The sequence below is a fragment of the Cololabis saira genome, unplaced genomic scaffold (assembly GCF_033807715.1).
Source record: "Cololabis saira isolate AMF1-May2022 unplaced genomic scaffold, fColSai1.1 scf026, whole genome shotgun sequence".
Classification (NCBI taxonomy): Eukaryota; Metazoa; Chordata; class Actinopteri; order Beloniformes; family Belonidae; genus Cololabis; species Cololabis saira.
Window position 1 is genome coordinate 607,501 of NW_026906190.1, and position 16,262 is coordinate 623,762.

The 16,262-nt window shown below is 45.2% G+C and overlaps 35 non-coding genes and 5 pseudogenes across 35 annotated transcripts; all 40 read right to left on the bottom strand.

Annotated features, from left to right (window-relative positions):
* Positions 1-28: 28 nt before the first annotated feature.
* On the bottom strand, positions 29-147 carry LOC133426650 (5S ribosomal RNA). The gene has a single exon (XR_009771940.1). It is a non-coding gene; the product is annotated as a 5S ribosomal RNA (ribosomal RNA).
* Positions 148-346: 199 nt separating this feature from the next.
* Positions 347-465, bottom strand: LOC133426529 (5S ribosomal RNA; annotated as a pseudogene).
* Positions 466-682: 217 nt separating this feature from the next.
* Positions 683-811, bottom strand: LOC133426449 (5S ribosomal RNA; annotated as a pseudogene).
* A 217-nt stretch (positions 812-1,028) lies between these two features.
* LOC133426900 (5S ribosomal RNA) lies at positions 1,029-1,147 on the bottom strand. Its single transcript, XR_009772182.1, has one exon. It is a non-coding gene; the product is annotated as a 5S ribosomal RNA (ribosomal RNA).
* Positions 1,148-1,364: 217 nt separating this feature from the next.
* Positions 1,365-1,483, bottom strand: LOC133426588 (5S ribosomal RNA). The gene has a single exon (XR_009771881.1). It is a non-coding gene; the product is annotated as a 5S ribosomal RNA (ribosomal RNA).
* A 217-nt stretch (positions 1,484-1,700) lies between these two features.
* LOC133426589 (5S ribosomal RNA) lies at positions 1,701-1,819 on the bottom strand. The gene has a single exon (XR_009771882.1). It is a non-coding gene; the product is annotated as a 5S ribosomal RNA (ribosomal RNA).
* Positions 1,820-2,018: 199 nt separating this feature from the next.
* LOC133426672 (5S ribosomal RNA) lies at positions 2,019-2,137 on the bottom strand. Its single transcript, XR_009771962.1, has one exon. It is a non-coding gene; the product is annotated as a 5S ribosomal RNA (ribosomal RNA).
* A 217-nt stretch (positions 2,138-2,354) lies between these two features.
* On the bottom strand, positions 2,355-2,473 carry LOC133426816 (5S ribosomal RNA). The gene has a single exon (XR_009772102.1). It is a non-coding gene; the product is annotated as a 5S ribosomal RNA (ribosomal RNA).
* A 199-nt stretch (positions 2,474-2,672) lies between these two features.
* Positions 2,673-2,791, bottom strand: LOC133426524 (5S ribosomal RNA; annotated as a pseudogene).
* Positions 2,792-3,008: 217 nt separating this feature from the next.
* On the bottom strand, positions 3,009-3,127 carry LOC133426591 (5S ribosomal RNA). Its single transcript, XR_009771884.1, has one exon. It is a non-coding gene; the product is annotated as a 5S ribosomal RNA (ribosomal RNA).
* Positions 3,128-3,326: 199 nt separating this feature from the next.
* Positions 3,327-3,445, bottom strand: LOC133426752 (5S ribosomal RNA). The gene has a single exon (XR_009772040.1). It is a non-coding gene; the product is annotated as a 5S ribosomal RNA (ribosomal RNA).
* A 217-nt stretch (positions 3,446-3,662) lies between these two features.
* On the bottom strand, positions 3,663-3,781 carry LOC133426909 (5S ribosomal RNA). Its single transcript, XR_009772190.1, has one exon. It is a non-coding gene; the product is annotated as a 5S ribosomal RNA (ribosomal RNA).
* A 217-nt stretch (positions 3,782-3,998) lies between these two features.
* LOC133426998 (5S ribosomal RNA) lies at positions 3,999-4,117 on the bottom strand. The gene has a single exon (XR_009772274.1). It is a non-coding gene; the product is annotated as a 5S ribosomal RNA (ribosomal RNA).
* A 216-nt stretch (positions 4,118-4,333) lies between these two features.
* LOC133426686 (5S ribosomal RNA) lies at positions 4,334-4,452 on the bottom strand. Its single transcript, XR_009771976.1, has one exon. It is a non-coding gene; the product is annotated as a 5S ribosomal RNA (ribosomal RNA).
* A 217-nt stretch (positions 4,453-4,669) lies between these two features.
* Positions 4,670-4,788, bottom strand: LOC133426999 (5S ribosomal RNA). The gene has a single exon (XR_009772275.1). It is a non-coding gene; the product is annotated as a 5S ribosomal RNA (ribosomal RNA).
* Positions 4,789-5,004: 216 nt separating this feature from the next.
* Positions 5,005-5,123, bottom strand: LOC133426660 (5S ribosomal RNA). Its single transcript, XR_009771950.1, has one exon. It is a non-coding gene; the product is annotated as a 5S ribosomal RNA (ribosomal RNA).
* A 199-nt stretch (positions 5,124-5,322) lies between these two features.
* On the bottom strand, positions 5,323-5,441 carry LOC133426657 (5S ribosomal RNA). Its single transcript, XR_009771947.1, has one exon. It is a non-coding gene; the product is annotated as a 5S ribosomal RNA (ribosomal RNA).
* Positions 5,442-5,659: 218 nt separating this feature from the next.
* Positions 5,660-5,778, bottom strand: LOC133427001 (5S ribosomal RNA). Its single transcript, XR_009772277.1, has one exon. It is a non-coding gene; the product is annotated as a 5S ribosomal RNA (ribosomal RNA).
* A 1,904-nt stretch (positions 5,779-7,682) lies between these two features.
* LOC133426532 (5S ribosomal RNA) lies at positions 7,683-7,801 on the bottom strand (annotated as a pseudogene).
* Positions 7,802-8,018: 217 nt separating this feature from the next.
* LOC133426784 (5S ribosomal RNA) lies at positions 8,019-8,137 on the bottom strand. Its single transcript, XR_009772072.1, has one exon. It is a non-coding gene; the product is annotated as a 5S ribosomal RNA (ribosomal RNA).
* Positions 8,138-8,336: 199 nt separating this feature from the next.
* LOC133426455 (5S ribosomal RNA) lies at positions 8,337-8,455 on the bottom strand. Its single transcript, XR_009771779.1, has one exon. It is a non-coding gene; the product is annotated as a 5S ribosomal RNA (ribosomal RNA).
* A 199-nt stretch (positions 8,456-8,654) lies between these two features.
* On the bottom strand, positions 8,655-8,773 carry LOC133426432 (5S ribosomal RNA). Its single transcript, XR_009771758.1, has one exon. It is a non-coding gene; the product is annotated as a 5S ribosomal RNA (ribosomal RNA).
* A 217-nt stretch (positions 8,774-8,990) lies between these two features.
* LOC133426817 (5S ribosomal RNA) lies at positions 8,991-9,109 on the bottom strand. Its single transcript, XR_009772103.1, has one exon. It is a non-coding gene; the product is annotated as a 5S ribosomal RNA (ribosomal RNA).
* Positions 9,110-9,308: 199 nt separating this feature from the next.
* LOC133426844 (5S ribosomal RNA) lies at positions 9,309-9,427 on the bottom strand. Its single transcript, XR_009772129.1, has one exon. It is a non-coding gene; the product is annotated as a 5S ribosomal RNA (ribosomal RNA).
* Positions 9,428-9,644: 217 nt separating this feature from the next.
* On the bottom strand, positions 9,645-9,763 carry LOC133426472 (5S ribosomal RNA). The gene has a single exon (XR_009771795.1). It is a non-coding gene; the product is annotated as a 5S ribosomal RNA (ribosomal RNA).
* A 217-nt stretch (positions 9,764-9,980) lies between these two features.
* LOC133426671 (5S ribosomal RNA) lies at positions 9,981-10,099 on the bottom strand. Its single transcript, XR_009771961.1, has one exon. It is a non-coding gene; the product is annotated as a 5S ribosomal RNA (ribosomal RNA).
* Positions 10,100-10,316: 217 nt separating this feature from the next.
* On the bottom strand, positions 10,317-10,435 carry LOC133426397 (5S ribosomal RNA). The gene has a single exon (XR_009771725.1). It is a non-coding gene; the product is annotated as a 5S ribosomal RNA (ribosomal RNA).
* Positions 10,436-10,651: 216 nt separating this feature from the next.
* Positions 10,652-10,769, bottom strand: LOC133426510 (5S ribosomal RNA; annotated as a pseudogene).
* A 217-nt stretch (positions 10,770-10,986) lies between these two features.
* LOC133426341 (5S ribosomal RNA) lies at positions 10,987-11,105 on the bottom strand. Its single transcript, XR_009771672.1, has one exon. It is a non-coding gene; the product is annotated as a 5S ribosomal RNA (ribosomal RNA).
* A 200-nt stretch (positions 11,106-11,305) lies between these two features.
* Positions 11,306-11,424, bottom strand: LOC133426861 (5S ribosomal RNA). The gene has a single exon (XR_009772145.1). It is a non-coding gene; the product is annotated as a 5S ribosomal RNA (ribosomal RNA).
* Positions 11,425-13,008: 1,584 nt separating this feature from the next.
* LOC133426852 (5S ribosomal RNA) lies at positions 13,009-13,127 on the bottom strand. The gene has a single exon (XR_009772137.1). It is a non-coding gene; the product is annotated as a 5S ribosomal RNA (ribosomal RNA).
* A 217-nt stretch (positions 13,128-13,344) lies between these two features.
* LOC133426965 (5S ribosomal RNA) lies at positions 13,345-13,463 on the bottom strand. The gene has a single exon (XR_009772243.1). It is a non-coding gene; the product is annotated as a 5S ribosomal RNA (ribosomal RNA).
* A 199-nt stretch (positions 13,464-13,662) lies between these two features.
* Positions 13,663-13,781, bottom strand: LOC133426834 (5S ribosomal RNA). Its single transcript, XR_009772120.1, has one exon. It is a non-coding gene; the product is annotated as a 5S ribosomal RNA (ribosomal RNA).
* A 199-nt stretch (positions 13,782-13,980) lies between these two features.
* LOC133426443 (5S ribosomal RNA) lies at positions 13,981-14,099 on the bottom strand. The gene has a single exon (XR_009771769.1). It is a non-coding gene; the product is annotated as a 5S ribosomal RNA (ribosomal RNA).
* A 217-nt stretch (positions 14,100-14,316) lies between these two features.
* On the bottom strand, positions 14,317-14,436 carry LOC133426505 (5S ribosomal RNA). Its single transcript, XR_009771823.1, has one exon. It is a non-coding gene; the product is annotated as a 5S ribosomal RNA (ribosomal RNA).
* Positions 14,437-14,651: 215 nt separating this feature from the next.
* LOC133426835 (5S ribosomal RNA) lies at positions 14,652-14,770 on the bottom strand. The gene has a single exon (XR_009772121.1). It is a non-coding gene; the product is annotated as a 5S ribosomal RNA (ribosomal RNA).
* Positions 14,771-14,969: 199 nt separating this feature from the next.
* LOC133426444 (5S ribosomal RNA) lies at positions 14,970-15,088 on the bottom strand. The gene has a single exon (XR_009771770.1). It is a non-coding gene; the product is annotated as a 5S ribosomal RNA (ribosomal RNA).
* A 217-nt stretch (positions 15,089-15,305) lies between these two features.
* On the bottom strand, positions 15,306-15,425 carry LOC133426506 (5S ribosomal RNA). Its single transcript, XR_009771824.1, has one exon. It is a non-coding gene; the product is annotated as a 5S ribosomal RNA (ribosomal RNA).
* A 215-nt stretch (positions 15,426-15,640) lies between these two features.
* LOC133426592 (5S ribosomal RNA) lies at positions 15,641-15,759 on the bottom strand. The gene has a single exon (XR_009771885.1). It is a non-coding gene; the product is annotated as a 5S ribosomal RNA (ribosomal RNA).
* A 199-nt stretch (positions 15,760-15,958) lies between these two features.
* LOC133426858 (5S ribosomal RNA) lies at positions 15,959-16,077 on the bottom strand. Its single transcript, XR_009772142.1, has one exon. It is a non-coding gene; the product is annotated as a 5S ribosomal RNA (ribosomal RNA).
* Positions 16,078-16,262: the final 185 nt, after the last annotated feature.

The window sequence follows — 16,262 nt, forward strand, 5'->3', positions numbered from 1 at the left end:
AGCGAGAGCGCTCTCTGCTGGTTGAAAAAGCTTACAGCACCTGGTATTCCCAGGCGGTCTCCCATCCAGGTACTAACCAGGCCCGACCCTGCTTAGCTTCCGAGATCAGACGAGATCGGGCGCATCCAGGCTGGTATGGCCGTAAGCAGAAGCTGCTGCTTGAAATACCTCTTATATGGAGTTGAAGATAAGTCATAGAATATAAGTCATTGATTTGTTGGTTTTATTTGTTGGAGTTAAAGTGCCTTAGCCATGTGCAAAACACTTTAGGACGTGAGCTGTCGCTGTTACCACGTTGAAATATGTGTGGGTAGATTAAGCGAGAGCGCTCTCTGCTGGTTGAAAAAGCTTACAGCACCTGATATTCCCAGGCGGTCTCCCATCCAAGTCCTAACCAGGCCTGACCCTGCTTAGCTTCCGAGATCAGACGAGATCGGGCGCATCCAGGCTGGTATGGCCATAAGGTGAAGCTGCAGCTTGAAATACTTCTTATATGGAGTTGAAGATAAGTCATATAATATAAGTCATTGATTTGTTGGTGATAATAATTTAGAAGCGCATATTTGTTGGAGTTAAAGTGCCTTAACCATGTGCAAAACACTTTAGGACGTGAGCTGTCGCTGTTACCACGTTGAAATATATGTGGGTAGATTAAGCGAGAGCGCTCTCTGCTGGTTGAAAAAGCTTACAGCACCTGATATTCCCAGGCGGTCTCCCATCCAAGTACTAACCCGGCCCGACCCTGCTTAGCTTCCGAGATCAGACGAGATCGGGCGAGATCGGGCGCATCCAGGCTGGTATGGCCGTAAGCTGAAGGTGCAGCTTGAAATACCTCTTATATGGAGTTGAAGATAAGTCATAGAATATAAGTCATTGATTTGTTGGTGATAATAATTTAGAAGCGCTTATTTGTTGGAGTTAAAGTGCCTTAACCATGTGCAAAACACTTTAGGACGTGAGCTGTCGCTGTTACCACGTTGAAATATGTGTGGGTAGATTAAGCGAGAGCGCTCTCTGCTGGTTGAAAAAGCTTACAGCACCTGGTATTCCCAGGCGGTCTCCCATCCAAGTACTAACCAGGCCCGACCCTGCTTAGCTTCCGAGGTCAGACAAGATCGGGCGCATCCAGGCTGGTATGGCCGTAAGCAGAAGCTGCTGCTTGAAATACCTCTTATATGGAGTTGAAGATAAGTCATATAATATAAGTCATTGATTTGTTGGTGATAATAACTTAGAAGCGCTTATTTGTTGGAGTTAAAGTGCCTTAACCATGTGAAAAACACTTTTGGACGTGAGCTGTCGCTGTTACCACGTTGAAATATGTGTGGGTAGATTAAGCGAGAGCGCTCTCTGCTGGTTGAAAAAGCTTACAGCACCTGGTATTCCCAGGCGGTCTCCCATCCAAGTACTAACCAGGCCCGACCCTGCTTAGCTTCCGAGATCAGACGAGATCGGGCGCATCCAGGCTGGTATGGCCGTAAGCAGAAGCTGCAGCTTGAAATACCTCTTATATGGAGTTGAAGATAAGTCATATAATATAAGTCATTGATTTGTTGGTGATAATAATTTAGAAGCGCTTATTTGTTGGAGTTAAAGTGCCTTAACCATGTGAAAAACACTTTTGGACGTGAGCTGTCGCTGTTACCACGTTGAAATATGTGTGGATAGATTAAGCGAGAGCGCTCTCTGCTGGTTGAAAAAGCTTACAGCACCTGGTATTCCCAGGCGGTCTCCCATCCAAGTACTAACCAGGCCCGACCCTGCTTAGCTTCCGAGATCAGACGAGATCGGGCGCATCCAGGCTGGTATGGCCGTAAGCAGAAGCTGCAGCTTGAAATACCTCTTATATGGAGTTGAAGATAAGTCATAGAATATAATTCATTGATTTGTTGGTTTTATTTGTTGGAGTTAAAGTGCCTTAACCATGTGCAAAACACTTTTGGACGTGAGCTGTCGCTCTTACCACGTTGAAATATGTGTGGGTAGATTAAGCGAGAGCGCTCTCTGCTGGTTGAAAAAGCTTACAGCACCTGGTATTCCCAGGCGGTCTCCCATCCAAGTACTAACCAGGCCCTACCCTGCTTAGCTTCCGAGATCAGAAGAGATCGGGCGCATCCAGGCTGGTATGGCCGTAAGCTGAAGCTGCAGATTGAAATACTTCTTATATGGAGTTGAAGATAAGTCATATAATACAAGTCATTGATTTGTTGGTGATAATAATTTAGAAGCGCTTATTTGTTGGAGTTAAAGTGCCTTAACCATGTGCAAAACACTTTAGGACGTGAGCTGTCGCTGTTACCACTTTGAAATATGTGTAGGTAGATTAAGCGAGAGCGCTCTCTGCTGGTTGAAAATGCTTACAGCACCTGGTATTCCGAGGCGGTCTCCCATCCAAGTACTAACCAGGCCCGACCCTGCTTAGCTTCCGAGATCAGACGAGATCGGGCGCATCCAGGCTGGTATGGCCGTAAGCAGAATCTGCTGCTTGAAATACCTCTTATATGGAGTTGAAGATAAGTCATAGAATATAAGTCAGCGATTTGTTGGTTTTATTTGTTGGAGTTAAAGTGCCTTAACCATGTGCAAAACACTTTAGGACGTGAGCTGTCGCTGTTACCACGTTGAAATATGTGTGGGTAGATTAAGCGAGAGCGCTCTCTGCTGGTTGAAAAAGCTTACAGCACCTGATATTCCCAGGCGGTCTCCCATCCAAGTCCTAACCAGGCCTGACCCTGCTTAGCTTCCGAGATCAGACGAGATCGGGCGCATCCAGGCTGGTATGGCCATTAGCTGAAGCTGCAGCTTGAAATACCTCTTATATGGAGTTGAAGATAAGTCATATAATATAAGTCATTGATTTGTTGGTGATAATAATTTAGAAGCGCATATTTGTTGGAGTTAAAGTGCCTTAACCATGTGAAAAACACTTTAGGACGTGAGCTGTCGCTGTTACCACGTTGAAATATGTGTGGGTAGATTAAGCGAGAGCGCTCTCTGCTGGTTGAAAAAGCTTACAGCACCTGGTATTCCCAGGCGGTCTCCCATCCAAGTACTAACCAGGCCCGACCCTGCTTAGCTTCCGAGATCAGACGAGATCGGGCGCATCCAGGCTGGTATGGCCGTAAGCAGAAGCTGCAGCTTGAAATACCTTTTATATGGAGTTGAAGATAAGTCATAGCATATAAGTCATTGATTTGTTGGTTTTATTTGTTGGAGTTAAAGTGCCTTAACCATGTGCAAAACACTTTAGGACGTGAGCTGTCGCTGTTACCACGTTGAAATATGTGTGGGTAGATTAAGCGAGAGCGCTCTCTGCTGGTTGAAAAAGCTTACAGCACCTGATATTCCCAGGCGGTCTCCCATCCAAGTACTAACCAGGCCCGACCCTGCTTAGCTTCCGAGATCAGACGAGATCGGGCGCATCCAGGCAGGTATGGCCGTAAGCTGAAGCTGCAGCTTGAAATACCTCTTATATGGAGTTGAAGATAAGTCATATAATATAAGTCATTGATTTGTTGGTGATAATAATTTAGAAGCGCTTATTTGTTGGAGTTAAAGTGCCTTAACCATGTGCAAAACACTTTAGGACGTGAGCTGTCGCTGTTACCACGTTGAAATATGTGTGGGTAGATTAAGCGAGAGCGCTCTCTGCTGGTTGAAAATGCTTACAGCACCTGGTATTCCCAGGCGGTCTCCCATCCAAGTACTAACCGGGCCCGACCCTGCTTAGCTTCCGAGATCAGACAAGATCGGGCGCATCCAGGCTGGTATGGCCGTAAGCAGAAGCTGCTGCTTGAAATACCTCTTATATGGAGTTGAAGATAAGTCATATAATATAAGTCATTGATTTGTTGGTGATAATAATTTAGAAGCGCTTATTTGTTGGAGTTAAAGTGCCTTAACCATGTGCAAAACCCTTTAGGACGTGAGCTGTCGCTCTTACCACGTTGAAATATGTGTGGGTAGATTAAGCGAGAGCGCTCTCTGCTGGTTGAAAAAGCTTACAGCACCTGGTATTCCCAGGCGGTCTCCCATTCAAGTACTAACCAGGCTCGACCCTGCTTAGCTTCCGAGATCAGACGAGATCGGGCGCATCCAGGCTGGTATGGCCGTAAGCTGAAGCTGCAGCTTGAAATACTTCTTATATGGAGTTGAAGATAAGTATATAATACAAGTCATTGATTTGTTGGTGATAATAATTTAGAAGCGCTTATTTGTTGGAGTTAAAGTGCCTTAACCATGTGCAAAACACTTTAGGACGTGAGCTGTCGCTGTTACCACGTTGAAATATGTGTGGGTAGATTAAGCGAGAGCGCTCTCTGCTGGTTGAAAAAGCTTACAGCACCTGATATTCCCAGGCGGTCTCCCATCCAAGTACTAACCAGGCCCGACCCTGCTTAGCTTCCGAGATCAGATGAGATCGGGCGCATCCAGGCAGGTATGGCCGTAAGCTGAAGCTGCAGCTTGAAATACCTCTTATATGGAGTTGAAGATAAGTCATATAATATAAGTCATTGATTTGTTGGTGATAATAATTTAGAAGCGCTTATTTGTTGGAGTTAAAGTGCCTTAACCATGTGCAAAACACTTTAGGACGTGAGCTGTCGCTCTTACCACGTTGAAATATGTGTGGGTAGATTAAGCGAGAGCGCTCTCTGCTGGTTGAAAAAGCTTACAGCACCTGGTATTCCCAGGCGGTCTCCCATTCAAGTACTAACCAGGCTCGACCCTGCTTAGCTTCCGAGATCAGACGAGATCGGGCGCATCCAGGCTGGTATGGCCGTAAGCTGAAGCTGCAGCTTGAAATACTTCTTATATGGAGTTGAAGATAAGTATATAATACAAGTCATTGATTTGTTGGTGATAATAATTTAGAAGCGCTTATTTGTTGGAGTTAAAGTGCCTTAACCATGTGCAAAACACTTTAGGACGTGAGCTGTCGCTGTTACCACGTTGAAATATGTGTGGGTAGATTAAGCGAGAGCGCTCTCTGCTGGTTGAAAAAGCTTACAGCACCTGGTATTCCCAGGCGGTCTCCCATCCAAGTACTAACCAGGCCCGACCCTGCTTAGCTTCCGAGATCAGATGAGATCGGGCGCATCCAGGCTGGTATGGCCGTAAGCTGAAGTTGCAGCTTGAAATACCTCTTATATGGAGTTGAAGATAAGTCATAGAATATAAGTCATTGATTTGTTGGTTTTATTTGTTGGAGTTAAAGTGCCTTAACCATGTGCAAAACACTTTAGGACGTGAGCTGTTGCTGTTACCACGTTGAAATATGTGTGGGTAGATTAAGCGAGAGCGCTCTCTGCTGGTTGAAAATGCTTACAGCACCTGGTATTCCCAGGCGGTCTCCCATCCAAGTACTAACCAGGCCCGACCCTGCTTAGCTTCCGAGATCAGACGAGATCGGGCGCATCCAGGCTGGTATGGCCGTAAGCAGAAGCTGCTGCTTGAAATACCTCTTATATGGAGTTGAAGATAAGTCATATAATATAAGTCATTGATTTGTTGGTGATAATAATTTAGAAGCGTTTTTTTTGTTGGAGTTAAAGTGCCTTAACCATGTGAAAAACACTTTTGGACGTGAGCTGTCGCTGTTACCACGTTGAAATATGTGTGGGTAGATTAAGCGAGAGCGCTCTCTGCTGGTTGAAAATGCTTACAGCACCTGGTATTCCCAGGCGTTCTCCCATCCAAGTACTAACCAGGCCCGACCCTGCTTAGCTTCCGAGATCAGACGAGATCGGGCGCATCCAGGCTGGTATGGCCGTAAGCAGAAGCTGCTGCTTGAAATACCTCTTATATGGAGTTGAAGATAAGTCATATAATATAAGTCATTGATTTGTTGGTGATAATAATTTAGAAGCACTTATTTGTTGGAGTTAAAGTGCCTTAACCATGTGCAAAACACTTTAGGACGTGAGCTGTCGCTGTTACCACGTTGAAATATGTGTGGGTAGATTAAGCGAGAGCGCTCTCTGCTGGTTGAAAAAGCTTACAGCACCTGTGTTGTGCAACTCATAGGTAGCTTGGCTGTCCAGTTATCAAGGCTAATGATAATTCTATTAAAGAATTATTAATAATTAATAAAGTTGACTATTTATCAAATTGTATTATCAAAAATGATAATTCTCGTAGGGGCACCACCGCCGGGGCCTTACTCCGGTGGAATTCGATAACTAAAACAGCAGAAAATCAGTCTCATATGATTTTTGAATTATCCTGCAGAACAGCAAATCTTACAGAATAACAGTGAAGGCGTGATGTCCGAACACTAGGCTCTGCTTAAACAAATCAATTTGTGACCAAATCTTGCATGAAATAACAACCACTCATAAAGAAATCAATCAGAATTTATTTACATACGGGTATCAAAAGGGATGTAAATAACTACCCGAATAAATCTGATGGCACACGACATTATTATAAAACCATTAACTAACAAGAAAAACAACAATCAATAAAATGAAACATAAACGTTAAATGCATGGAATGAAAAGAAAAGAATCAAATGTAATAATAATAAAGATGATAAAGAACACAATAATGATAACGTACAGTAATACGCATACAGTAATCTCATTAAACATAAGTTCAGCTTTACACCGTTCTAACTGACTGATCGCCCAAACGCCACCTCACGTCTCCTCTGGATCCTGGATCTGCGGGCTCTGTCGGTGGTGACCGGGTTCCTGCCGGGGTTCCCGGTGTCGGAGAGGTCCGGTTCAGCTTTGACCCCACCGCCGATCGCTTCTGGCGGGGATGCTCCGATAGCGAGCGGTCCCTCAGTCTCTGTCCTGCTCCTACTTCAAAAAGAAAAGGGCAACAGTTGCTGCAGCGGCGCCTCACGCCGGCTCTCTGGTCCTGACCGCGGCCTCAACACCGGCCTCGTTGCGACGGGGGGGCCGGTTCCTCCTTCGGAACGTCGGCTCACGTCCCTTGTGTGTCGCAGGGCTGCGGGAGGGGTTCGCGGGTCCAAGGCTGGAGCTTCTACAGCGGGTTCTGGCGGAGCAATCTTCCTGGACGCACGGTCCCTGGTGTGGAGAAAGTGCTCAAAGGAAGAAAGGAGTTAGCAGACAGAAAGAGTTGAGAGCGCCGTGCTCTGGTATCGGATTTTACGCCCGGCCTGTTAATGCAGGTCCGGAACGGCTCCCCCCCCACCCCAGGCTCTCGGGGAGTAGATGCGGCAGCGGCTGCACCGTCGGCAGGCACGTCTTGTCCGGTCCGCTGGCTGAGGGAGAGAGTGAGCACTGGGCAGGAAGGGAGCTTTTGAGTTTCGCGGGCTGCGTGATGTCACCAGCCCCTGGCAAGTGATTGGGTGCTTCCCGCTTTTGGGCTTGGGGCGGTTTTACTGAGAGGGACAGTCCCCCCCTTCAGAGCTTGCTTCCTGGGGCTCCATTTAGTCTGACCCCCCCTGGTGTCGTCACCCCAGGGAGTCTGTCCCTGGTCCCTTTGCGTTGTCTTTTCCTTTGTTCCTCCAGGTCTGGCAGGAACCCTGCTGGGTTTGTGGGGGCTATACTGCGCCTGACCCCCCTCCCAGGTGTCGTAAACCCCATGGAGTCTGTTATCTGGTCTGGAGTCATGCAGAATAAACTTTGGCTTGGCTTCGGCCCTTTACTGGCCCAAGAGAAATGTTCACCCACTCACATATGTCATGAATTCATAATCATATTAGTCCAATAGTCCAACACCTGGTATTCCCAGGCGGTCTCCCATCCAAGTACTAACCAGGCTCGACCCTGCTTAGCTTCCGAGATCAGATGAGATCAGGCGCATCCAGGCTGGTATGGCCGTAAGCAGAATCTGCTGCTTGAAATACCTCTTATATGGAGTTGAAGATAAGTCATAGAATATAAGTCATTGATTTCTTGGTGATAAGAATTTAGAAGCGCTTATTTGTTGGAGTTAAAGTGCCTTAACCATGTGCAAAACACTTTAGGACATGAGCTGTCGCTGTTACCACGTTGAAATTTGTGTGGGTAGATTAAGCGAGAGCGCTCTCTGCTGGTTGAAAATGCTTACAGCACCTGGTATTCCCAGGCGGTCTCCCATCCAAGTACTAACCAGGCCCGACCCTGCTTAGCTTCCGAGATCAGATGAGATCGGGCGCATCCAGGCTGGTATGGCCGTAAGCAGAAGCTGCAGCTTGAAATACCTCTGATATGGAGTTGAAGATAAGTCATAGAATATAAGTCATTGATTTGTTGGTTTTATTTGTTGGAGTTAAAGTGCCTTAACCATGTGCAAAACACTTTAGGACGTGAGCTGTCGCTGTTACCACGTTGAAATATGTGTGGCTAGATTAAGCAAGACCATTCTCTGCTGGTTGAAACAGCTTACAGCACCTGGTATTCCCAGTCGGTCTCCCATCCAAGTACTAACCAGGCCCGACCCTGCTTAGCTTCCGAGATCAGACTAGATCGGGCTCATCCAGGCTGGTATGGCCGTAAGCAGAAGCTGCAGCTTGAAATACCTCTGATATGGAGTTGAAGATAAGTCATAGAATATAAGTCATTGATTTGTTGGTTTTATTTGTTGGAGTTAAAGTGCCTTAACCATGTGCAAAACACTTTAGGACGTGAGCTGTCGCTCTTACCACGTTGAAATATGTGTGGGTAGATTAAGCGAGAGCGCTCTCTGCTGGTTGAAAAAGCTTACAGCACCTGGTATTCCCAGGCGGTCTCCCATCCAAGTACTAACCACGCCCTACGCTGCTTAGCTTCCGAGATCAGACGAGATCGGGCGCATCCAGGCTGGTATGGCCATAAGCCGAAGCTGCAGCTTGAAATACTTCTTATATGGAGTTGAAGATAAGTCATATAATACAAGTCATTGATTTGTTGGTGATAATAATTTAGAAGCGCTTATTTGTTGGAGTTAAAGTGCCTTAACCATGTGCAAAACACTTTAGGACGTGAGCTGTCGCTGTTACCACGTTGAAATATGTGTAGGTAGATTAAGCGAGAGCGCTCTCTGCTGGTTGAAAATGCTTACAGCACCTGGTATTCCGAGGCGGTCTCCCATCCAAGTACTAACCAGGCCCGACCCTGCTTAGCTTCCGAGATCAGACGAGATCGGGCGCATCCAGGCTGGTATGGCCGTAAGCAGAATCTGCTGCTTGAAATACCTCTTATATGGAGTTGAAGATAAGTCATAGAATATAAGTCATTGATTTGTTGGTTTTATTTGTTGGAGTTAAAGTGCCTTAACCATGTGCAAAACACTTTAGGACGTGAGCTGTCGCTGTTACCACGTTGAAATATGTGTGGGTAGATTAAGCGAGAGCGCTCTCTGCTGGTTGAAAAAGCTTACAGTACCTGATATTCCCAGGCGGTCTCCCATCCAAGTACTAACCAGGCCCGACCCTGCTTAGCTTCCGAGATCAGACGAGATCGGGCGCATCCAGGCTGGTATGGCCGTAAGCAGAAGCAGCAGCTTGAAATACCTCTTATATGGAGTTGAAGATAAGTCATATAATATAAGTCATTGATTTGTTGGTGATAATAATTTAGAAGCGCTTATTTGTTGGAGTTAAAGTGCCTTAACCATGTGCAAAACACTTTAGGACGTGAGCTGTCGCTGTTACCACGTTGAAATATGTGTGGGTAGATTAAGCGAGAGCGCTCTCTGCTGGTTGAAAATGCTTACAGCACCTGGTATTCCCAGGCGGTCTCCCATCCAAGTACTAACCAGGCCAGACCCTGCTTAGCTTCCGAGATCAGACAAGATCGGGCACGTCCAGGCTGGTATGGCCGTAAGCAGAAGCTGCTGCTTGAAATACCTCTTATATGGAGTTGAAGATAAGTCATATAATATAAGTCATTGATTTGTTGGTGATAATAATTTAGAAGCGCTTATTTGTTGGAGTTAAAGTGCCTTAACCATGTGCAAAACAGTTTTGGACGTGAGCTGTCGCTGTTACCACGTTGAAATATGTGTGGCTAGATTAAGCGAGACCGTTCTCTGCTGGTCGAAAAAGCTTACAGCACCTGGTATTCCCAGGCGGTCTCCCATCCAAGTACTAACCAGGCCCGACCCTGCTTAGCTTCCGAGATCAGATGAGATCGGGCGCATCCAGGCTGGTATGGCCGTAAGCTGAAGTTGCAGCTTGAAATACCTCTTATATGGAGTTGAAGATAAGTCATATAATATAAGTCATTGATTTGTTGGTGATAATAATTTAGAAGCGTTTATTTGTTGGAGTTAAAGTGCCTTAACCATGTGAATAACACTTTTGGACGTGAGCTGTCGCTGTTACCACGTTGAAATATGTGTGGGTAGATTAAGCGAGAGCGCTCTCTGCTGGTTGAAAATGCTTACAGCACCTGGTATTCCCAGGCATTCTCCCATCCAAGTACTAACCAGGCCCGACCCTGCTTAGCTTCCGAGATCAGACGAGATCGGGCGCATCCAGGCTGGTATGGCCGTAAGCTGAAGCTGCAGCTTGAAATACTTCTTATATGGAGTTGAAGATAAGTATATAATACAAGTCATTGATTTGTTGGTGATAATAATTTAGAAGCGCTTATTTGTTGGAGTTAAAGTGCCTTAACCATGTGCAAAACACTTTAGGACGTGAGCTGTCGCTGTTACCACGTTGAAATATGTGTGGGTAGATTAAGCGAGAGCGCTCTCTGCTGGTTGAAAATGCTTACAGCACCTGGTATTCCCAGCAGTCTCCCATCCAAGTACTAACAAGGCCCGACCCTGCTTAGCTTCCGAGATCAGACGAGATCGGGCGCATCCAGGCTGGTATGGCCGTAAGCAGAAGCTGCTGCTTGAAATACCTCTTATATGGAGTTGAAGATAAGTCATATAATATAAGTCATTGATTTGTTGGTGATAATAATTTAGAAGCACTTATTTGTTGGAGTTAAAGTGCCTTAACCATGTGAAAAACACTTTTGGACGTGAGCTGTCGCTGTTACCACGTTGAAATATGTGTGGGTAGATTAAGCGAGAGCGCTCTCTGCTGGTTGAAAATGCTTACAGCACCTGGTATTCCCAGGCGGTCTCCCATCCAACTACTAACTAGGCCCGACCCTGCTTAGCTTCCGAGATCAGACGAGATCGGGCGCATCCAGGCTGGTATGGCCGTAAGCAGAAGCAGCAGCTTGAAATACCTCTTATATGGAGTTGAAGATAAGTCATAGAATATAAGTCATTTATTTGTTGGTTTTATTTGTTTGGAATTAAAGTGCCTTAACCATGTGCAAAACACTTTAGGACGTGAGCTGTCGCTGTTACCACGTTGAAATATGTGTGGGTAGATTAAGCGAGAGCGTTCTCTGCTGGTTGAAAAAGCTTACAGCACCTGGTATTCTGAGGCGGTCTCCCATCCAAGTACTAACCGGGCCCGACCCTGCTTAGCTTCCGAGATCAGACGAGATCGGGCGCATCCAGGCTGGTATGGCCGTAAGCTGAAGTTGCAGCTTGAAATACCTCTTATATGGAGTTGAAGATAAGTCATATAATATAAGTCATTGATTTGTTGGTGATAATAATTTAGAAGCACTTATTTGTTGGAGTTAAAGTGCCTTAACCATGTGCAAAACACTTTAGGACGTGAGCTGTCGCTGTTACCACGTTGAAATATGTGTGGGTAGATTAAGCGAGAGCGCTCTCTGCTGGTTGAAAAAGCTTACAGCACCTGGTATTCCCAGGCGGTCTCCCATCCAAGTACTAACCAGGCCCGACCCTGCTTAGCTTCCGAGATCAGGGGCCTGTACTACGAAGCGGGATTTGGGGTTAGCGAGGTAACTTCAGGTTTAATTCAGGGCCACCAAAACCCCTTTGCTTTCCCTGTATGAACGATCCAAAAAAATCAAAAAAAAGGAAAAAAGGAAAAAAAGAAAAAAGAGGTGGAGGAGAAAATAAAAAATAAATCAATCAATGAATAAATAAAACAAATCATCACCCAAAATCCGATGTACAGTCAATCCAAAACTAATACCAATTAAATAAATAAATCAAGAAGAAATCAAAAAGAAGATGCATTTGTAAGGGGATAGCAAAAAAGGGATTTTCAATTTCGTCCCTCGAACATTCTGAGAAGTCACTTTAAAATACTAAACACCCCCCTCCTGAAAAAATAAAAAATAAAATAAAATAAATAAAAAAACCCAATTCTTTGGTACAGCATTAGCACAAGTTATCGGTCAACAACAATAGTTATAGAACCAATATATACAGGACTGTCTCAGAAAATTAGAATATTGTGATTTTCTGTAATGCAAACACAAAAAACAAAAAAATGTCATACATTCTGGATTCATTACAAATCAACTGAAATATTGCAAGCCTTTTATTATTTTAATATTGCTGATCATGGTTTACAGTTTAAGATTAAGATTCCCAGAATATTCAAATATATGTTTATATCCCTATGAATTTACACATTTATACAGTCAGCGATCTTTTGCCAGCTGTCTTTCCTGCATTTTGCAGCTGCAACTGTGTTGCTTTTTGCCTGTATTATATGCCTATACTCATCATATTTCCGTAAAATTATAGTTTGCTCTTCGCTACTGAAATAAGCGGCTCTGACAGCGGACTTCTCCATGCTTGCGATTGGTCATGCGCTGAAAACACCGCCCCTTTTATGTGCACGCGCTCATATCCAGATTGGAGAAACCTGGGTTGATATACCGAGTTGATAACCACTGTCGTGTGACCGCTTAGCGTGATTGCAATTGTCCCGCTTAGTGAATCTGGATAAGGAAAAGATATCCTGGATATGTTGAACTTGCTTCGTAGTACAGGCCCCAGACGAGATCGGGTGCATCCAGGCTGGTATGGCCGTAAGCAGAAGCTGCAGCTTGAAATACCTCTTATATGGAGTTGAAGATAAGTCATAGAATATAAGTCATTGATTTGTTGGTTTTATTTGTTGGAGTTAAAGTGCCTTAACCATGTGCAAAAAACTTTAGGACGTGAGCTGTTGCTGTTACCACGTTGAAATATGTGTGGGTAGATTAAGCGAGAGCGCTCTCTGCTGGTTGAAAATGCTTACAGCACATGGTATTCCCAGGCGGTCTCCCATCCAAGTACTAACCAGGCCCAACCCTGCTTAGCTTCCGAGATCAGACGAGATCGGGCGCATCCAGGCTGGTATGGCCGTAAGCAGAAGCTGCTGCTTGAAATACCTCTTATATGGAGTTGAAGATAAGTCATATAATATAAGTCATTGATTTGTTGGTGATAATAATTTAGAAGCGTTTATTTGTTGGAGTTAAAGTGCCTTAACCATGTGCAAAACACTTTAGGACGTGAGCTGTCGCTGTTACCACGTTGAAATATGTGTGGGTAGATTAAGCGAGAGCGCTCTCTGCTGGTTGAAAATGCTTACAGCACCTGGTATTCCGAGGCAGTCTCCCATCCAAGTACTAACCAGGCCCGAACCTGCTTAGCTTCCGAGATCAGACGAGATCAGGCGCATCCAGGCTGGTATGGCCGTAAGCAGAATCTGCTGCTTGAAATACCTCTTATATGGAGTTGAAGATAAGTCATAGAATATAAGTCAAGGATTTGTTGGTTTTATTTGTTGGAGTTAAAGTGCCTTAACCATGTGCAAAACACTTTAGGACGTGAGCTGTCGCTGTTACCACGTTGAAATATGTGTGGGTAGATTAAGCGAGAGCGCTCTCTGCTGGTTGAAAATGCTTACAGCACCTGGTATTCCCAGGCGGTCTCCCATCCAAGTACTAACCAGGCCCGACCCTGCTTAGCTTCCAAGATCAGACGAGATCGGGCGCATCCAGGCTGGTATGGCCGTAAGCAGAATCTGCTGCTTGAAATACCTCTTATATGGAGTTGAAGATAAGTCATAGAATATAAGTCATTGATTTGTTGGTTTTATTTGTTGGAGTTAAAGTGCCTTAACCATGTGCAAAACACTTTAGGACGTGAGCTGTCGCTGTTACCACGTTGAAATATGTGTGGGTAGATTAAGCGAGAGCGCTCTCTGCTGGTTGAAAAAGCTTACAGCACCTGATATTCCCAGGCGGTCTCCTATCCAAGTACTAACCAGGCCCGACCCTGCTTATCTTCCGAGATCAGACGAGATCGGGCGCATCCAGGCTGGTCTGGCCGTAAGCTGAAGCTGCAGCTTGAAATACCTCTTATATGGAGTTGAAGATAAGTCATATAATATAAGTCATTGATTTGTTGGTGATAATAATTTAGAAGCGCTTATTTGTTGGGTTTAAAGTGCCTTAACCATGTGCAAAACACTTTAGGACGTGAGCTGTCGCTGTTACCACGTTGAAATATGTGTGGGTAGATTAAGCGAGAGCGCTCTCTGCTGGTTGAAAATGCTTACAGCACCTGGTATTCCCAGGCGGTCTCCCATCCAAGTACTAACCAGGCCCGACCCATGCTTAGCTTCCGAGATCAGACAAGATCGGGCACATCCAGGCTGGTATGGCCGTAAGCAGAAGCTGCTGCTTGAAATACCTCTTATATGGAGTTGAAGATAAGTCATATAATATAAGTCATTGATTTGTTGGTGATAATAATTTAGAAGCGCTTATTTGTTGGAGTTAGTGCCTTAACCATGTGAAAAACACTTTTGGACGTGAGCTGTCGCTCTTACCACGTTGAAATATGTGTGGGTAGATTAAGCGAGAGCGCTCTCTGCTGGTTGAAAATGCTTACAGCACCTGGTATTCCCAGGCGGTCTCCCATCCAAGTACTAACCAGGCCCGACCCTGCTTAGCTTCCAAGATCAGACGAGATCGGGCGCATCCAGGCTGGTATGGCCGTAAGCAGAATCTGCTGCTTGAAATACCTCTTATATGGAGTTGAAGATAAGTCATAGAATATAAGTCATTGATTTGTTGGTTTTATTTGTTGGAGTTAAAGTGCCTTAACCATGTGCAAAACACTTTAGGACGTGAGCTGTCGCTGTTACCACGTTGAAATATGTGTGGGTAGATTAAGCGAGAGCGCTCTCTGCTGGTTGAAAAAGCTTACAGCACCTGATATTCCCAGGCGGTCTCCTATCCAAGTACTAACCAGGCCCGACCCTGCTTATCTTCCGAGATCAGACGAGATCGGGCGCATCCAGGCTGGTCTGGCCGTAAGCTGAAGCTGCAGCTTGAAATACCTCTTATATGGAGTTGAAGATAAGTCATATAATATAAGTCATTGATTTGTTGGTGATAATAATTTAGAAGCGCTTATTTGTTGGGTTTAAAGTGCCTTAACCATGTGCAAAACACTTTAGGACGTGAGCTGTCGCTGTTACCACGTTGAAATATGTGTGGGTAGATTAAGCGAGAGCGCTCTCTGCTGGTTGAAAATGCTTACAGCACCTGGTATTCCCAGGCGGTCTCCCATCCAAGTACTAACCAGGCCCGACCCATGCTTAGCTTCCGAGATCAGACAAGATCGGGCACATCCAGGCTGGTATGGCCGTAAGCAGAAGCTGCTGCTTGAAATACCTCTTATATGGAGTTGAAGATAAGTCATATAATATAAGTCATTGATTTGTTGGTGATAATAATTTAGAAGCGCTTATTTGTTGGAGTTAGTGCCTTAACCATGTGAAAAACACTTTTGGACGTGAGCTGTCGCTCTTACCACGTTGAAATATGTGTGGGTAGATTAAGCGAGAGCGCTCTCTGCTGGTTGAAAAAGCTTACAGCACCTGGTATTCCCAGGCGGTCTCCCATCCAAGTACTAACCAGGCCCGACCCTGCTTAGCTTCCGAGATCAGACGAGATCGGGCGCATCCAGGCTGGTATGGCCGTAAGCAGAAGCTGCAGCTTGAAATACCTCTTATATGGAGTTGAAGATAAGTCATAGAATATAAGTCATTGATTTGTTGGTTTTATTTGTTGGAGTTAAAGTGCCTTAACCATGTGCAAAACACTTTTGGACGTGAGCTGTCGCTGTTACCACGTTGAAATATGTGTGGCTAGATTAAGCGAGACCGTTCTCTGCTGGTTGAAAAAGCTTACAGCACCTGGTATTCCCAGGCGGTCTCCCATCCAAGTACTAACCAGGCCCGACCCTTCTTAGCTTCCGAGATCAGACGAGATCGGGCGCATCCAGGCTGGTATGGCTGTAAGCAGAAGCTGCAGCTTGAAATACTTCTTATATGGAGTTGAAGATAAGTATATAATACAAGTCATTGAATTGTTGGTGATAATAATTTAGAAGCGCTTATTTGTTGGAGTTAAAGTGCCTTAACCATGTGCAAAACACTTTAGGACGTGAGCTGTCGCTGTTACCACGTTGAAATATGTGTGGGTAGA